The sequence below is a fragment of the Chelonia mydas genome, chromosome 6, assembly GCF_015237465.2.
Source record: "Chelonia mydas isolate rCheMyd1 chromosome 6, rCheMyd1.pri.v2, whole genome shotgun sequence".
Lineage (NCBI taxonomy): Eukaryota > Metazoa > Chordata > Testudines > Cheloniidae > Chelonia > Chelonia mydas.
The window spans coordinates 41701661-41719656 of record NC_051246.2 but is presented as its reverse complement, the minus strand read 5'-3'; the positions used below and the strand labels follow the sequence as shown (position 1 = coordinate 41719656).

At 45.0% G+C, this 17996-nt stretch overlaps 1 long non-coding RNA gene across 2 annotated transcripts in view; it reads left to right on the top strand.

Moving 5' to 3' along the window:
• Positions 1-17996, top strand: part of LOC122466369 — a 140427-nt gene that overhangs the window by 21541 nt on the left and 100890 nt on the right. Inside the window, exon 3 of one of the 2 annotated variants that reach the window (XR_006291798.1) lies at positions 14444-16969. The exons of the other annotated variant lie outside the window; for it this stretch is intronic. This is a non-coding gene — a long non-coding RNA (uncharacterized LOC122466369). Of the gene's footprint in view, positions 1-14443; positions 16970-17996 lie in introns of those variants that run through there. 2 annotated transcript variants of the gene reach the window in all.

The window sequence follows — 17996 nt, the reverse complement described above, 5'->3', positions numbered from 1 at the left end:
GAGCAAAAAGGGTATTTAAGAGGTTTCATGTCCATTTCCAGTATCCCAGGGGACTAAGTCAGAAGAATAATTCCAAGCTCTAAGTGATGTTTTTTCTGCTTGGTCCTCGTTACTCTTATTCATACAGGAAGTTCTGAAGCTGTATGGGAAATATTTTGTGGCCAAAAGGAATTAAAAACTTTTCAGAGCTTTCTCCAGCTATTCATAGATTCCCAGGCTAGAAGGAACCATTATAATCATCTAGTCTGACCTCCTGTATAACACAGGTCATAGAACTCCCTCAAAATAATTCCTAGAGCATATCTTTTAGAAAAACTTCCAATTTTGACATAAATATTGCCGGTGATAGATAATCCACCACGACCCCTGGTAAATTGTTGCAATGGTTAATTAACCTCTCTGTTAAAAATGTATGCCTTATTTCTAGTTTGAATTTGTCTAGCTTCAACTTCCAGCCATTGGGCCATATTTTACCTTTCTCTGCTAGACTGAAGAGACCATTATCAAGTGTTTGCTCTCCATGTAGGTACTTGTACACTGTAATCAAGTCACCCCTTAACTTTCTCTTTGTTAAGCTAAATATCTGAACTCCTTGAGTCTGAGGCATGTTTTCTAATATTTTAAACATTCTTAGTGGCTGTTCACTGAACCCTCTCCAATTTACTAATGTTGTCCTTGAACTGTGGACATCAGGCCTGGATGCAATATTCCAGCAGCAGTCGCACCAGTGCTAAATACAGAGGTAAAATAACCTCTCTCCTTCTACTTGAGATTCCTTTGTTTATACATCCAAGAATCACATTAGCCCTTTTAGCCACAGCATTGAACTGGGAGATCATGTTCAGCTGATTATCCGTCATGGCTCCCAAATCTTTTTCAGTAACTGCTTCCCAAATAGGCCTCCATCCTGTAAATATGGCCTATATTCTTTGTTCCTAGATGTGTGCAATTATATTTAGCCATATTTAAACACACATTGTTTGCTTATGCCCAACTTACAGAATGATCTGAAATGGTTGATATCCATGACCTGTCCTGGTCATTATTTACCACTCCCCAATTTTTGTGTCACCTGCAAACTTTACCAGTGTGACTTTTATGTTTTCTTCCAGGTCATTGAGAAAAATGTTAAATAGATTAGAATCAAGAACCAAACCTTGTGGGACCCCATTAGGAACACACCCTTTTGATGTTTATTCTCCATGCATCAGCCAGCCAGCTTTTAATCCATTTCATGTGTGCCACATTAATTTGATATCATTCTAGTTTTTAATCAGTGTTGTATAGTAGGTCAAATGCCTTACAGAAGTCTAAGTATATTACATCAATATTACCTTTATCAAACAAACTTGATGTCTCATAAAAAAAAGTTAGTTTGACAGGATCTATTTTCCGTAGGCCCATGATGATTGGCAAGAGTTATAATTCCCTCCTTTAATTCTCTACTAATCAAGTGCTGTATCAGCCACTCAGTTATCTTACCTTGGATAGATGAAAGACTGATCAGATTATAATTACCTGGGTCATTCCATTTACCCTTTTAAAATATTGGCACAACACTAGTTTTCTTCCAATTTCCTAGAACTTCCCCGGTGTTCTAAGGCTGATTGAAAATCAGCATTAATAGTCCAGCGAGCGCCCATACTAGTGTTTCCACCTCCACTAGCCAAACATTTTTCATGTCTTCTTTGGCCTGTAACTTATATTTCTGTAGAGTTTTCAAATGGAATAAATACAGAAAAATAAATACAGCAATTCAAAATGTCTGAATGCTAAGCAAACGTCCACAGAAAGCATTTTATGCTGGGATAAGTTAGGGAAAAGGGTGGAGAACCATTTTCAAGCCTGGGTGCCCAAACTGTAACAAAAGAATCCAAATACCCTTTTTAGGCAACTAAGCCCCAATTTCTAGATCCAGATGTAGGACAGTGTCTCCTAACTTGGTTGTGCTTCTTCGAAAGCTGGGCTTTTCATCTTTTGTGTATTAAATTTACTATGTTTGGTGAAATTTCTATCTCAAAAACCACAAACGTTATTCCAATTTGTCCAATATACAAGGAAAAAGAGCAGATTTCCGGGAGCTGTTTAACAGGTAACTGGTTGATAAATGTTATCTGACATACAGTGGTTAAATATATAGAGATGTTTTGCGTATACCAATAAATGTCAAGAATAGTAAATCCAGGACAAACAGCAAGTTATCTCAAGTGCCTACACACAAAATGCAAGAAGCCTGGGAAACAAGCAGGGAGAACTGGAAGTCCTGCTACAGTCAAGGAATTATGATGTGATTGGAATAACAGGGACTTGGTGGGATAGCTCACATGACTGGAGTACTGTCATGGATGGATGTAAACTGTTCAGGAAGGACAGGCAGGGCAGAAAAGGTGGGGGAGTTGCATTGTATGTAAGAGAGCAGTATGACTGCTCAGAGCTCCGGTATGAAACTGCAGAAAAACCTGAATGTCTCTGGATTAAGTTTAGAAGCGTGAGCAACAAGGGTGATGTTGTGGTGGGAGTCTGCTATAGACCACCAGATCAGGGGGATAAGGTGGATGAGGCTTTCTTCCGGCACCTAACAGAAGTTACTAGATCGCAGGCTCTGGTTCTTACGGGAGACTTCAATCACCCTGATATCTGCTGGAAGAGCAATACAGCGGTGCACAGATAATCCAAGAAGTTTTTGAAAAGTGTAGGGGACAATTTCCTGGTGCAAGTGCTGGAGGGACCAACTAGGGGCAGAGCTCTTCTTGACCTGCTGCTCACAAACCGGGAAGAATTAGTAGGGGAAGCAAAAGTGGATGGGAACCTGGGAGGCAGTGACCATGAGATGGCAGAGTTCAGGATCCTGACACAAGGAAGAAAGGAGAGCAGCAGAATACGGACCCTGGTAGGATCCCCTGGGAGAATAACATGACGGGGAAAGGAGTCCAGGAGAGCTGGCTGTATTTTAAAGAATCCTTATTGAGGTTACAGGGACAAACCATCCCGATGTGTAGAAAATAGTAAATATGGCAGGCGACCAGCTTGGCTTAACAGTGAAATCCTTGCTGATCTTAAACACAAAAAAGAAGCTTACAAGAAGTGGAAGACTGGACAAATGACCAGGGAAGAGTATAAAAATATTGCTCAGGCATGCAGGAGTGAAATCAGGAAGGCCAAATCACACCTGGAGGTGCAGCTAGCAAGAGATGTTAAGAGTAACAAGAAGGGTTTCTTCAGGTATGTTAGCAACAAGAAGAAAGTCAAGGAAAGTGTGGGCCCCTTACTGAATGAGGGAGGCAACCTAGTGTCAGAGGATGTGGAAAAAGCTAACGTACTCAATGCTTTTTTTGCCTCTGTCTTCACGAACAAGGTCAGCTCCCAGACTGCTGCACTGGGCAGCACAGCATGGGGAGGAGGTGACCAGCTCTCTGTGAAGAAAGAAGTGGTTCGGGACTATTTAGAAAAGCTGGACAAGCACAAGTCCATAGGGCCAGATGCACTGCATCCGAGAGTGCTAAAGGAGTTGGCAGATGTGATTGCAGAGCCATTGGCCATTATCTTTGAAAACTCATGGCGATCGGGGAAAGTCCCGGACGACTGGAAAAAGGCTAATGTAGTGCCCATCTTTAAAAAAGGGAAGACGGAGGATCCTGGGAACTACAGGCCAGTCAGCCTCACCTCAGTCCCTGGAAAAATCATGGAGCAGGTCCTCAAGGAATCAATTCTGAAGCACTTAGAGGAGAGGAAAGTGATCAGGAACAGTCAGCATGGATTCACCAAGGGCAAGTCATACCTGACTAATCTAATTGCCTTCTATGACGAGATAACCGGCTCTGTGGATGAGGGGAAAGCAGTGGACGTGTTGTTCCTTGACTTTAGCAAAGCTTTTGACACGGTCTCCCACAGTATTCTTGACAGCAAGTTAAAAAAGTATGGGCTGGATGAATGGACGATAAGGTGGATAGAAAGCTGGCTAGATTGTCGGGCTCAACGGGTAGTGATCAATGGCTCCATGTCTAGTTGGCAGCCGGTATCAAGTGGAGTGCCCCAAGGGTTGGTCCTCGGGCCGGTTTTGTTCAATATCTTCATTAATGATCTGGAGGATGGTGTGGATTGCACCCTCAGCAAGTTTGCAGATGACACTAAACTGGGAGGAGAGGTAAATACGCTGGAGGGTAGGGATAGGATACAGAGGGCCCTAGACAAATTAGAGGATTGGGCCAAAAGAAATCTGATGAGGTTCAACAAGGACAAGTGCAGAGTCTTGCACTTAGGACCAAAGAATCCCATGCACCGCTACAGACTAGAGACCAAATGGCTAGGCAGCAGTTCTGCAGAAAAGGACCTAGGGGTTACAGTGGATGAGAAGCTGGATGAGTCAACAGTGTGCCCTTGTTGCCAAGAAGGCTAACTGCATTTTGGGTTGTTTAAGTAGGGGCATTGCCAGCAGATCAAGGGACGTGATCGTTCCCCTCTATTCAACATTGGTGAGGCCTCATCTGGAGTAGTGTGTCCAGGTTTGGGGCCCACAATACAAGAAGGATGTGGAAAAATTGGAAAATGTCCAGCGGAGGGCAACAAAAATGATTAGGGGACTAGAACACATGACTTATGAGGAGAGGCTGAGGGAACTGGGATTGTTTAGTCTACGGAAGAGAAGAATGAGGGAGGATTTGATAGCTGCTTTCAACTACCTGAAAGGGGGTTCCAAAGAGGATGGATCTAGGCTGTTCTCAGGGGTAACAGAGGACAGAATGAGGAGTAATGGTCTCAAGCTGCAGTGGGGGAAGTTTAGGTTGGATATTAGGAAAAACCTTTTCACTAGGAGGGTGGTGAAACACTGGAATGCGTTACCTAGGGAGGTGGTGGAATCTCCTTCCTTAAAAGTTTTTAAGGTCAAGCTTGACAAAGCCCTGGCTGGGATGATTTAGCTGGGAATTGGTCCTGCTTTGAGCAGGGGGTTGGACTAGATGACCTTCTGAGGTCCCTTCCAACCCTGATATTCTATGATTCTATAAATGCATTATTTCTGAAAAATGCAGCTGTAAATCAATCATTTGGCACCATTTTATCTGTACTTAATTTGCGCAAAGACATATTTATTTGATTTTTGCTATACTTTATCTTTTTATTAAGTGAAGAATTTGAAATAAGCAATGACTTTACTCAGGTTTTTTTGAGTGGCTGAAAACAAATTTGAGTGATTGGAAAACATCTACTGTGCTGAAAACCACATTTAAAAAAAAGCTGGAAATAAGAAATTTTTGGCTCTCTTTATTCCTGGTCCTAATGTTATGCTGCACAAAACAAAATAACTAGCAATAATTACAAATCAGAGGGGATGACCTAGGAATACAAGCTACCCATCAAAGTACCCACAGCTGTTGTGCTCCCGAACCAGTTTGAATCAATTTTATTTTGTTTCCATTTTCTTTTAACAGCCTTTTCCCTTATGTTAACAAAGCCTACTGGCTCCAAGGTGAGATTAATACGTTTCTGGTGGGAGTTCAGTATTGTCCCAAGGAATAAAACAGACTTCAGAATTTAATAGAGGCCAAAGCCTTTCAATTCAAAACATTCTTGTTTCCACTTGCTTAACTCCTACCTTTTGGTTATGATGCATTAAGCCCAAATGATGAAGCAAGGGGGGTTCTGATTCGTTAACTCTAACTAAAAAACCCAGACACATAATATTAGAAAAACAGTCAGTACATTGTGTGAGTTGGAGGACTTTGCAAGTGGCCCTGGCTACTTTTAGTCATTGTTGGCAATTTACCTCCCTAAGGAGAAGAATTAGCTGTTTGTTTCAGACTGTGAAACTAATGGAGTTTTAATAAAAGTGGTTTAGCAGGCATGCATGCACCAAAAATTATTCTGAATTCTGTTTGCTTACTTTACGTAGAAAGCAGGCCAAACACATTTTTGGTCATTATCTTTTAAAACCTTTATCATGCCAACCTCCAACTTCCTGTGCATAGATGTCACCTCCCATAGTCTGCAAGCAGTGTGTGCACCATAAAACAAAGAGGACAGTCAGCAAGCTCATTAAGCTGAATATGCGTGTTCATTTAGGGAGCAAATCCTAGTGGAGCATAGCTTGAGTAACCAGTCTGAGGGGCAAGGACTGAGAAGTTTGCACCTCTGCAGGCCGCAAACAGCGATGTTGTCACTCTGCATTTGGTACTGCAACATCAGGGCTGCCGAAGAACCTTTTCGGATTATGTCAGTTAGGCCCTTCCATGGCGCTAGTCACATTTGTAGATAGAGAGTGGATGAGGATTTGAGCCAAAGGCCTCTTCTACACTTAGAAATTTGGCATTGTAACCACATTTTGACCCGCCTGCCTCATAACATACCACATGTCCACACTGAATTGATGCCAATGGCACACAGGTGTTTACCCCATTATTTGGATTGCTCTTGATTTGAGCAAGTCTAACCACCATGGCATCCGTGGATGAAATGCTTGGTGTAGAGACTGGACACTGGCTTAGAAACTGCACATCCCAGTGCAATCCCAGAATGCCTTTCCTTTTGCTCATTCAACTTCTGAACCATAACACTGCGTTAATGTCAGCTTTTGGCAATGAATAATAATCTTTGTGATCTCTGGAGTCTGTGTAAACCTAGAAGCGGGGATTATACATTCTATTCAGTGACTCAGAAATTTTATTCTCAGGCTATTTTCTTTTATCGGAAGAGCTGATAAGAAATACAATAAGCTGTGATACAGGCAAGAGCATAATAAGCAATCAGGCCCCCATGGAACCTTTGTTAGACCGAAAGGTGTATCAAAACCTTATTCCCCCTGGATGGAGCAAGCAATTATAATACTCTGTGAAATAAATGACAGCTCTGCAAGCTCACATACTGGTTATGGGAAGGAAGTTATCTTACATGAAGATCAGAGGGCATTTTATAGGAGTACTTGTGTGAGTGAGGTGAGGTGGAGAAAGGGCACCATTACAAGTAAAGCTTAGAAATCTGGGAACAGTCTTCCTATTTGATGCCCCCATGAAAGACACATTAATAAGACAGAACAAAAATCAATGCAACTGGAACTGGAACCAGACACACATAGCACTTACAGAACCTGGATGTGCTTTGAGGATTTACTCCCTGCAGGTGGGGTAATAAGGTAGGCAGACTTGTAGCCTGGCACTGGGAGAAATATAGAACCCGTTAAGCTCAAGAACTACTCCAGCAATTTTGCATGAAGCTAGGATCTCTGTGGTTGACACCAAACACATAAATGAGTCCTTTCTTTGTTCAAGTCCCTGTTCTTGACCCTTAGACATGAGGTAGTGCCTTCCTCTGTGACTTGAGTAGAACTAGTTGGAGAAGCCTGGTATTTCCTATGAGCATGAACTGCGCTCTCAGCAAGTATAGTAATTTGTTGCCATGGGGTCGGGTTTTGCAACCTTTGCTCATGGCAGCGAACGTTCACACAAATAATCCCATTGAAGCCAAGGGGGCTACTTGTATTGAGGGAAGCGTTCAGCAGCAGGAAGGCACAACTATCTGGGAGATGCTATTTTTCTTTTTACCCATTTTTTTTTTTTTTTTTTAAGAACCAAACTGAAATGGAAACTCTTTAACAGAGGAGAAATGTTTGGTCAACTTGCTTTTCTTCTCATACACATTTGGGCTCCATGGAGTTGTGAAGACATGCCCCACAGCTCTTCTGCATAGCTGAAAATGCCTCTCCTCAATGGCGGAATCTTTGTAGTCACCTGCACAAACTTTTCCATAGCTCATTTTTCCATTCCATGGATTTTTCTGTAGGAATGGAAATGATGTACCTAAGCCTTCACAACAGGATTGCACTCTGCTTGTGTAAGAGGACTGTTGCCCCCTTACTAACACTTAGTGGGGGTGTTTTAGTTGCTACCTCCCAGTACTAAAAGGGGGAAGGGTGGATGGGAAATCAGGACCCTGAGTCTGACAGTCCCCAGGAACAATGGGGAGAAGCCAATGCTCCAGGTCAGCCTGAATGACAGGGCGGGCAGGCTAATCAGGGAGTCAGGAGGCCGGAGGGGTCCTGTCCTCCGTGTGAGCTGGAATTGCCTGGGTCAGACAGAGTGGGGCTGAGCTGAGGAGAAAGCAGGGGCCCAAGCTGAGCTCGGGAGCAGAGCTGTGCCAGAGCCAGAGGGACCAGAAAAGCAGCCCAGAGAGAGCAGACCCTGTGCTGGGAGCAGAGCTGCAGCCCCAAAGCCAGAGGCACAGCCCAGAGAGAGCAGACTTGCCCTGGGAGGAGAGCTGCAGCAACCAGAGCCAGAGGGGCCAGAAAAGCAGCCCAGGAAGCAGGTCAGTGCTGGGAGCAGAGTCACGGAAGCAGCCTGCAGAGAAGACCTGTGCTGGGAGGAGAGCTGTAGCAGCCAGAGGGGCCAGAGAAGCAGCCCCGGGAGCTGGAGGCAGAGCAGCAGCCATGCTGAGGCAGAGTGGAGCTGGAGCTGGGGCTGGAGCAGTCCGGAGCCAGGTGTGGTGAGCAGCTGGGAAGAGCGAGGGGGACCTTGGGCAGTGGGCCCAGCACAGGGAGATGCCTCAGCCAGGAGGCTCTGCAGGCCAGACTCGGAGGGGGATTGGTAACTCTGACAGGGCGGGGGCAACGCTGGGAAGAAGGGCCCTGCCACCCAGAGCCTGAGAGCGTGTGGCCACCACCAGAGCGAGCGTCCAATCCATAGCATCCCTGCAGCACAGCCGGAGCCTGAGAAGGAGGCCTGGGACGTACAAGGAACAGACTGTGAACTGCCCTGACGTTCCAGAGACACTGTTTGTGATGTTCCCTGCCACAGAGCGGGGTGATGTGTTTCCTTTAATCTTTCCCATTTTTCCTTATTCTTTTTAAAATTAATTGTTGATTAAATTACTTGCATTTGCTTTAAATTGTATGTAATGATCAGTGGGTAAGAAAAGTGCCCAGTGCAGAGAGAGTACCCTGGAGTGGGGACACCCTTGCCCCGTCCTAGGTGACCACAATAACGTTGGGGGTCGAGCCCCCCAGGAATCCTGGGCCCAGCCTTGTTGGGGTTATGAGGACTCTGCCAGCCAGGAGAGTGGGAGTCCTCAAGGGCAGGGAGGCCTCTGGGTAAAGGAAGTGGGAGCGAGGACTCAGATCCTTTCGCTAGCCCACTTCACCGGGGTAGTGCAGAAGCCAGGAAAGTTTCCCACAATTGCGGGACTATTCCCCTGCTTACACTTGCATAAAACTCTTTAAATCACTTCATTAAACAATGTTAGATGTCCTGTAGCTTGATGATCTATTTCTGTGCATGAGCTGTGAATTATTACAGGAGTCAGGTTAGGGCAAAACTTGTTATACCTTGAGCTAACACTGCGGTGAAGACATGCTGTTAGTATGTCACTTAGGCTTGGAGAGTAAAAGTCTTTTGGGCTGGACTTCTTCCTGGTTTATGCTGATTTCTTCTGTGACAGAACTTCTGCTAACCCAATTCAAGGCATACTCACCCCAGAGGCAGAAAGTTTGTCTGGAGTGTGGTTTTAACAATGCAGAGAGGCTTCAGTTTTCCTTCTGCTAGGGACCTGGATGTGTAGTCCCTAAAGCTGGTGTTGCTGGCTTGGAAGGGAGCACGGCAAGAAACTGTGCTAATTTTTGGTATCTTTAAAGATGCTTTTGCTGTTGGAAACTTCAAAAGAAGGCAGCAGAGCAGTGGCCCCTTCCCCCACTCCCAGGGTGAATCAAGATGCTAGTACATATTGTGCAGTTAACATGACATAAATGGAAGTTCTGTGCATGGACTGAGAGCAGTGTGTGCAAGAGATCCATAGTTTGGAGGAGACCAGATTCTTTCCCTTGGCTTGCAGGCGGGACTATTTTGATTTCTTGCTATTTATCTAATTATTGGAGAGACATGAAGTGCCAGTCTGGGAGAGGACATGCATTCTGCACTCCTACAGAAAATAGCAATCCTACAACATAAGTTGCCACTGCAATAGCTGGGAATGCACTGGAGGACATTATGACAAAACAAAAATGAGTCCTGTTGCATGCTAAGAAGCTTATGGGAAGTTTCATGGTAACATAGGTTTTCTGGGCGGGACTATTTTTGCATCATGACACTCTTCCCTTACCTAGTTTTATCTAGTTTTTGCTCATTGGATGTTACTGAGAGGTACAGTTTTGGTAAAGACTGTTGGGCATTTGTATTAGTTTTCAAGCCCTTCTCTCCTGCCTATGCTCTAGAAAAAAGCTCACAGGACAGCTTTCCTACTGCTCCTTGCACGCTGCAGGGATGTGTCAGCTGCAAGGGTGCTGCTAGCTTTCTCAGTCCCACTCTCTCCATGGGCGGGCGGCGTGCATTGCATCATGGCATACAATATTTGCTTTACAACATTATGTCATGAGACAGTGATGCTAATGTCTGCCAAACCAGCCACGTCTGAGAGGCATCAGGGTTTGCTTTGCACTGCTCTCTCTGTCCTAGTTAAATCCATTGATAAAGAGCTTTGGCACATTAGAAACTTTAACTGTGTTATTTCCTTTCCCTGTACTTCACTTGCAAGTTCACTACTGGGGCAAGGATGTTGAACTCTTTGTATTTAAAAATAAAGCAGTACAGTGCTTCTCTTTGCTTGGAATTTCCAAGGCAAAATTGCAGCCATCTTGGCTCCTAGTGGGAGCATAAATTTCTCATTGATTTGGAGATCTCTGCGTGTAGCCTCCACTGCATCAACCTTGATAGTGCTATGCTGGCAGTGTCCTGATCTCCAGTATGGCACTATTTGCTGCAGCTGAAGCTAACTATTGAGAGTTCCGCTCACTATGAAAAATCGTTTTACTTGCCAGGGTAACACTTTTGCTTTAGGGGATTTAGGAGGATGGATTTAGGGGGTGGGATCTGAAGCGCTTGTGTAGGAAAGATTAGCCAGGCTGTAATCCAACTTGATTGCTGGCCAAAAAAAGGTGGTTAATGACTACAAGGCAAGTAGGCTGAGTTTGTAGGAAGTGAAATTATCTAAAATTACAGAGAAAAGTGTTTTAAAATGGGATTTAACAAGTATTTGGCTTGGGCTTTAGCAAATTTTTTTTTAAGTGAATCTATTGAATGGTGAAAAGTGTCAAGTGGACTGCTCTGGAGACTGAAATCCTCTATCTATAGAGCAGGTACGCCATAGGCTGCAATGGTGATGGGGTACTGTGGGCAAACTATCAGCATGCCTGAGCCCTGATCTGGTGGGGCCACCTGCAGGGCTGATTTAGGAACCTAAGTTCCATTGGCTTTCAGAGAGAGAGAGAGAGAGAGGCTCTTAAATCACTTTTGATAATGGGAATTAGGCTCAAGTCATTCTGGCGCTTTTGACAGTTCTAGCCGTGGTTTTATATTCAAAGTTGCTCCAGTTTAACTAAAGATGTGATTTTTAAATTGGTGTACTTGTAATTTGATAAAACCTGGCTGGTATCAGATTAGCCCAATTCAAAAAGAAATCAAGTTAAGCTACACCAATATAAGCCAGGAAGAAACTGAACCGAGTGTTTTAAAGTTTCACCGGTTTAACTTTAAATGAGTTTTTGAGTATTGGGTATGTCTCCACTGCAGCTGGCAGTGTAATTTCAAGCGCGGGTAGAGGTACCCATGCTAGCTTTGATTGAACTAACATGCTAATAATAGCGGTGGGGCAGTCCAGGAGGTAGCATGAGCTAGCTGCCTGGATCTGTGTCTAGGGTCTTGGACAGGATTGTACTTGGCTGGCTAGGCCATCCTGCTGTCTGCTCCGCTGCAGCCACAGCACTGTTTTTAGTGCACTAGCTGGATCAGAGCGAGTGCATGTACATCTAGTTGAGCTGGGAGTTACACCTCCAGCTGCAGGGTAGACACACTCCTTGACCAGGCCTATGTCTTCATGAGCGTTCAGTGTTTGTGTTTTAGCAAAGACCACCAAGAGGGACAGAGCCATAACCAGGGCAGGGTGAGCGGGGCAGCCACCCAGGGTGCAAAGGCACAGGGGTGGAAAAATGGGGCTGCATGGGGGGAACATATGGGTCATGTGCCCCCCTCCCCAGATGTTTGCCTTCCATTTAGCACAGACGTTTTCAAACTGGGGTGTATGCCCAGGAGCTGATGGATTGAAAAGTGATGCGAGCAGCTGGGCCCACTCGGGCCCTTGGTTCTCTCTGCTGTGGGAGCCTGCTGGCTGCCCAGGAGCTCCCCCTACCCTGCTCCCCAAACTGGACACTCCCCAGGCAGGCCAGGTGGCACTCTTGCCTCTCCCCTGAAGAAGCCCAGTACTGGCTGGCGATGCCCCCTGGAGCTAGCCCCTGCCTGCAGAGCCCAGCTGCCATGAGATGCTCCCCAAGGCACTTGATCGCCGCTGCCCTGGTGCTACTGGTTCTGCTGCAGGAGTTGGAAAACCTCCTTTCACAGTTTGAAAACCTCTGTGCTAAAGGCAGAAATCTGGGGGGCACGTGACCCTGGGTAACCTTCCCCCCCATTGCCGCAAGGGGGGGCACATATTATGTTTGCTCGCCCTGGGCGCTAGAATGCCTAGTTAAAGCTCTGAAGAAGGGTATAAATTGTGATGGGTGACATGTGAACAGGTGACATGCATCAGATAGATTGTTCCAGAACCTTCCTCCTCCTTAAAATTTGTCTTTAAACTTAACAGAAGTACCAAATCTCTAAAATAGGACTGTGTCTAACCAACATAAAAGGGCTTTTCTCAGCTTGACCTCCGGTCTCTTCCTCAGCAGACTTCACTCCTCTCTCAGCCCTTAATATCCCTAACCTGGAATGACAGCAACCCACTGGGTTTGCCTGCCAGCAGCATAGGCCTGCACCTTCCAATACTGTACTAAAGCCTGACACCACCTTATACAGGGTTTTTGATGCTGACATTTGTGGACTGATTTTCAGAGGCACTGAGCCACCCATAATTCGTATTCCCTTCAGTAGGAACTGTGGGAGTTTAGCACCTCTGAAAATGAGGCTGTTGTCCTCTGCAATGAGACCACTTGGTCACTTCACATAGATCATCGAACAGTTTGTGTGATCCAGTGGTATGAAATGTTACTGACCTGGATCAAATCCAAGTTGATGACCTGGAGATGAGTAGCTCTGCATCTCATTACCAGTCTCCTGAACCATCCAGGGTCCCGAAGCATCAGCAAATCTGATATTTTTAGGGTTGAATTATATTTTTGTTGGTGCCACATCTGGTCCTAGAGAAGTAAAACAAGTGGAGTTCTGCTTTATAATCTTCTCCATCAATTAATAATCTAACATATGTTGTTTTACAGTAAGTAACAGTAAGTATAGCTTTAGCTTTTCAGTGTTTGGTTAGATAGCCATGGATAATTTAAATCAGCTCAGCTTGTATGGTTGTAATTTGTACCTCATTATTTGAAGGAAACAGAATAGGTCTGAAAAATATTAAAGTAAGTGATAATCCCTCCTGTTATGAAGAAGCAGGTAATAGAAGCTCCATGTTTCTGTTAGCTGTTGGAACTGTTCCAGTATTCCCACTTCGGACTGATGCTGGGTCACAGCGCTTGTAAGAAAAGACAAAAATTGATATCTCTAAAGAAAATTAGACTGTCTTGCAACTGAACTTTTTGATGGGCCCAGCTGGCTAGAAGCGTGCCTCCTCCATGAGATGCCATGCTATCCGGTTGAGTGTGAATAGTCAAGTATGAAAACACAGGATAGTGTATGCATAGCTTTTCTCCTGAGATGTTCTGAATTTTCTTTAAAAGCTTATCTCAGTGTTTGGGCTTGTGCCATAATACAGTGAGTACTCTATGAGCTCACATATAGACGACAGCTGATTTACACAGGTGTGAGATCAAAATCAGGCCTCTAATATCTTGCTAAAAATAGTCTTTAAGATGACTGAATGATACCTTTTGTAAATCAGGTTTGATAGAATTCTCTAAGAGACTGTCCTATTTAAAGAAGTAAATCTTATGAATTTCAATAGCAGCTATGTTGTAGACAGTAGGTCAGAGTAAAGGCCCACCAAGTTATGGCAAGCTCTTCAAACCATATACATAAAATATCTCTAAATTAGTCTAAAAAATTTTTTTTTGTTTGCATCTTGGGTATAATTGACACTTGCACCTATAATTTTGACTTGGATTTTTTCGTGGTGCCAGGAACACGAAATTTTAATTTACCACGGAATTTAATTAACCATGATTTAAATTTGAACTAGGATCTGAAGTAAAGAGTTACCTTTTCACAGGCTATGCTCATTCTCTGAACATTTTTAGAAGAAACAAAATAATGGTTTTCTTTTCCTGAAAATAGATGCTGCTATAATGACTATGTTGCTGTTAGCATATCCTACAGGCATTTGGACAAGGATTGCAGTGCCCCATCATACTATTGTCTGAATGATCCTTAATCTTGAGGGGAAGGCAAGATGGATTGTGTGTAAATAAAATGAATGAACAAAAGAGGCCCTACGCAGTGTCAGACTTGTACTCTTACTTGTCCCTCAGCTGAATGACAAATACAGTGAAGGAGACACACAGGGTAATGACTGCTCCAGGATCTTCAGCCGTTCATTTCTTTATCATAGTGGAGTAACTAGGGCTGCTGTTGCAGAACATGTCACCACACCATCACCATCAACCGATGAAACTCGTGTAATGGATGAGAATGGATATAAGTGTTTAGCTCCTGTCAACAAATGCGGACCAAAGACAAGAGAAGCTACTGAAACTGTAAAGAGATTCTAGTTTTAAAAGCTCTGACAACTGTTCACTCAGCTGCATAGGGATAGCATGCTTCGAGGATGACACAGTTAGATGTTGCAAATACACCTCTACCCTGATATAACGCTGTCCTTGGGAGCCAGAAAATCTCTCTGCATTATAGGTGAAACCGTGTTATATCAAACTTGCTTTTGATCCACTGGAGCGCACAGCGCCCCCCCCCCCCCCCCGAGTGCTGCTTTCCCATGTTTATATCCAAATTCGTGTTATATCGGGTTGCGTTCTATTGGGGTAGAGGTGTACCACCATTCTATTGTTGTTTACTATAGTCTCTTAGGGTATGTCTCCACTGCAGTGTAAACCCAGGGTTAGTGCGACTCAAGTAAGCTGTGACCTATACTAGGGAACCTTAGGTTTGACCATCTACGTTGTATTTTAAGCCTATGTTAAGACTTTTCTAACCCATGCTCAAACCTAGGGCTCTGGCGTCCACACTGCAGTGTGAAGACCCAAGTCAAAGTAACCATATTCCAGAGTCCGTAGCACCGCCCCTGCCATCCCCACTGAAATGTGGCCACTCTAGCCCTAGGACTGTGGTGCAATGTAACATAACTTTACCTCCCACCCTGCACGTTACAGGAAGTTTGAACAACCGATCAGTGCAGCCTTCCGAGCAGTCATTTTGGTCTGTGCACGCCCACCGATCAGAGCCAGCAACAAGGAGGAGGTGCCTTTTGACTAACTTCTCTTGCTTGCACTTTCACTCCTATGGGAAGAAACTAGCAGAGCGTCCGCGAGGTACCTGTGGACATTGTGGTAGCACTTTCTGACCCACCAAAGGCACCTGATGGATTTCCCGATGGCGCTCCAGAAGGAGGAAGAGGAGGCAGGAGTACCCTGGCATCGCAGACTCTCACTGGTTGATGCTGCTGAGCAGAATTGGCATAGTCACTGGTGCTCCCTACGTAGATTGCTTGGGGTCCTGCGCCAGAAGAGACACAGACTGGTGGGACCACGCCCTCATGCAGACCTGGGATGACCAGCAGTGGATCCAGAATTTTCTCATGAAGAAGGCCACATTTCTGGAGCTTTGTGAGCAGCTTGCCCCCACCCTCCAGTGTAAAGAGACAAATCTGAGGTCACTCTTCCCAGTCCAGAAGCAGGTTGCTAAAAGCTGGCTACCCCAGATGGCTACAGGTCTGTTGCCAAACAGTTTGGTGTAGGAAAGTTGACTGTAGGTAAAGTGGGGGATGGTTTAGCTCGAGGTGGTGGGCATTAAAAATATTCTAGAGGTAATCGCTGGCTTTGAGAGAATGGGGTTTCCTAATTGTGGCAGGTATATTGATGGGACTCATGTATGCAGTTTGCCCTCCTCATGGAGCACATGAGTACATAAACCACAAAGGGTACCACTCTATTGATATGCAGGCACTAGTGGACCACAGGGTCAGATTTATGAATGTCAAGTGGGCTCTGCAGGAAGAATTCATGGTGCCTGAGTTTTTTGCTGCTCAGGATTCTACATTCATGGACAGCCTGGGACACTATTCCCACCAAATGACATGGACATAAATAGTGTTACTGTCCCCATTGTTCTGGGGGACACCATATACCCCTGTTTGCCTTGGCTTATGTTACTGTACCCTGATTTGAGGCCCTGCAAAAGAAAGTTTTAATTACACTCTCAGCAGGTGTAGAATGGCTGTTGCATGTGCTTTTGGCAGATTGAAATCACATTGGAGGTGTTTACAAACCCATTTGGATGCCAGTGTCCTCTGTACTGTCCGCATTACTGTGGCTTGCTGTGCTCTTCACAACCTCTGTGAAGCCAGAGGTGAGCCATTTCCCCCTGAAAGACCTATGACAGCAAGGGGTCACTGGGTCGGTACCTCAGCCAGAAAGCGCAACTACCACTGCAGGAGCTGGTTGCACTGGGCAGAAGAAATCAGGGGTGCCTTGTGTTCTCACATTGTGGTCTTGCATGGCCCAATGGCAGAGCGGGAATAGAACCTGTATGAATGTGCTTGTGGGGGGAAAACTGGCTCATTTATTTTTGTGGGGGGCTGAGCCTGGAGGGCAGGGTGGGCTTGATTGCCATGCAATACAAGTCTGAATGACATAATGAATTTGTTGGAGGGAGGCCACAATGGCTGCACAAATGGAATTTGCTGAATTGTGAATTGCCGAACCTAGCTAAATAGAGGAATAGCTTTTTGCTTACTGATGTGTAATTGCTCTTGAACATGTTTTTAGCTGTATTATCTCAAATCATGAGAGTATGAGGTGATAAAGTGATAGCAATAAACTTTCTTGAAAACATAACATGCTTTATTTATAAACATATCTTAAAACAGTAAATCACTCGCACAGTCTTGGGCAGACCAACTTCAATTACAGCACCATACCCCCCAAAAGAAACAACAGGAAATAGTTAATGCCCGACACAATCCCCCAACTGCTTATGTGTCCCCTGGCCCCACATTCTCCTTTTCCTTCTTTACACATTTTCCCTTCACTTCATAGGTGCTGGAACTAGAGGTGCTGGGGGTGCTGCTGCACCCCCTGGCTTGAAGTGGTTTCCGTTATATACAAGGTTTATGGGTTGGTTCAATGGCTCTCAGCACCCCTCCCACGGGGGAGAAGGGCGGAGGTTTCCACTGGAGATGGCTGGAAGAAGGAAGGCTGCATAGTGTTTAGTAGCCTTGCCCAGCTACTAATGAGTCTTGAAAGCATGGGCTGCCCTGACATGGAGTTGTCCAAGCTACTACTGGGCTGAAGGTGTGCCATGATGTGGGAGAGGCAGCAGGAGATGGGACTCTTGCATTCATTATAGACAGGAGTTGTTGAAGCAGTTGTCTCTGAGCTCTGTCCTACTCCCTTAGCCGCCATTCCTGTTCCAGGAACTGCTTTGCAGGTGCCAGCTCCCTTGCTGAAATGTTGTCCTCCACCTGGGCAGTGAGCCTCAGCCTGTCGTCCTGCCTGTCAGCTCGCCATTGTTCCAGTATTTCTTCCCTCTTTTTCTTTTACTGCTGGTCTGCCCTCTCAAGAACATCGACATAACTTCACCATGGAAACGCTTCCTTTTGGAATGGTCCGTGACGATATGTTGGGCCCGGGATCAAATTCCTGAAGAACAGCAGGCAGAATATGTCGAGTGTCCTGAAATACGATAAGAAACAGAAGATTATTGTTTAAAGTAGCTCAGTGGAGCAGCACAGAATTAATATTGTGGAGTCTCAAGAACCTAAATCTAACTGTTCTAAACTGAACCGAAGGGGATGCTCCAGTCCACACTCTGGATACAGCCTTGTTAATCACAGTTAAAGAAGTACAGAGA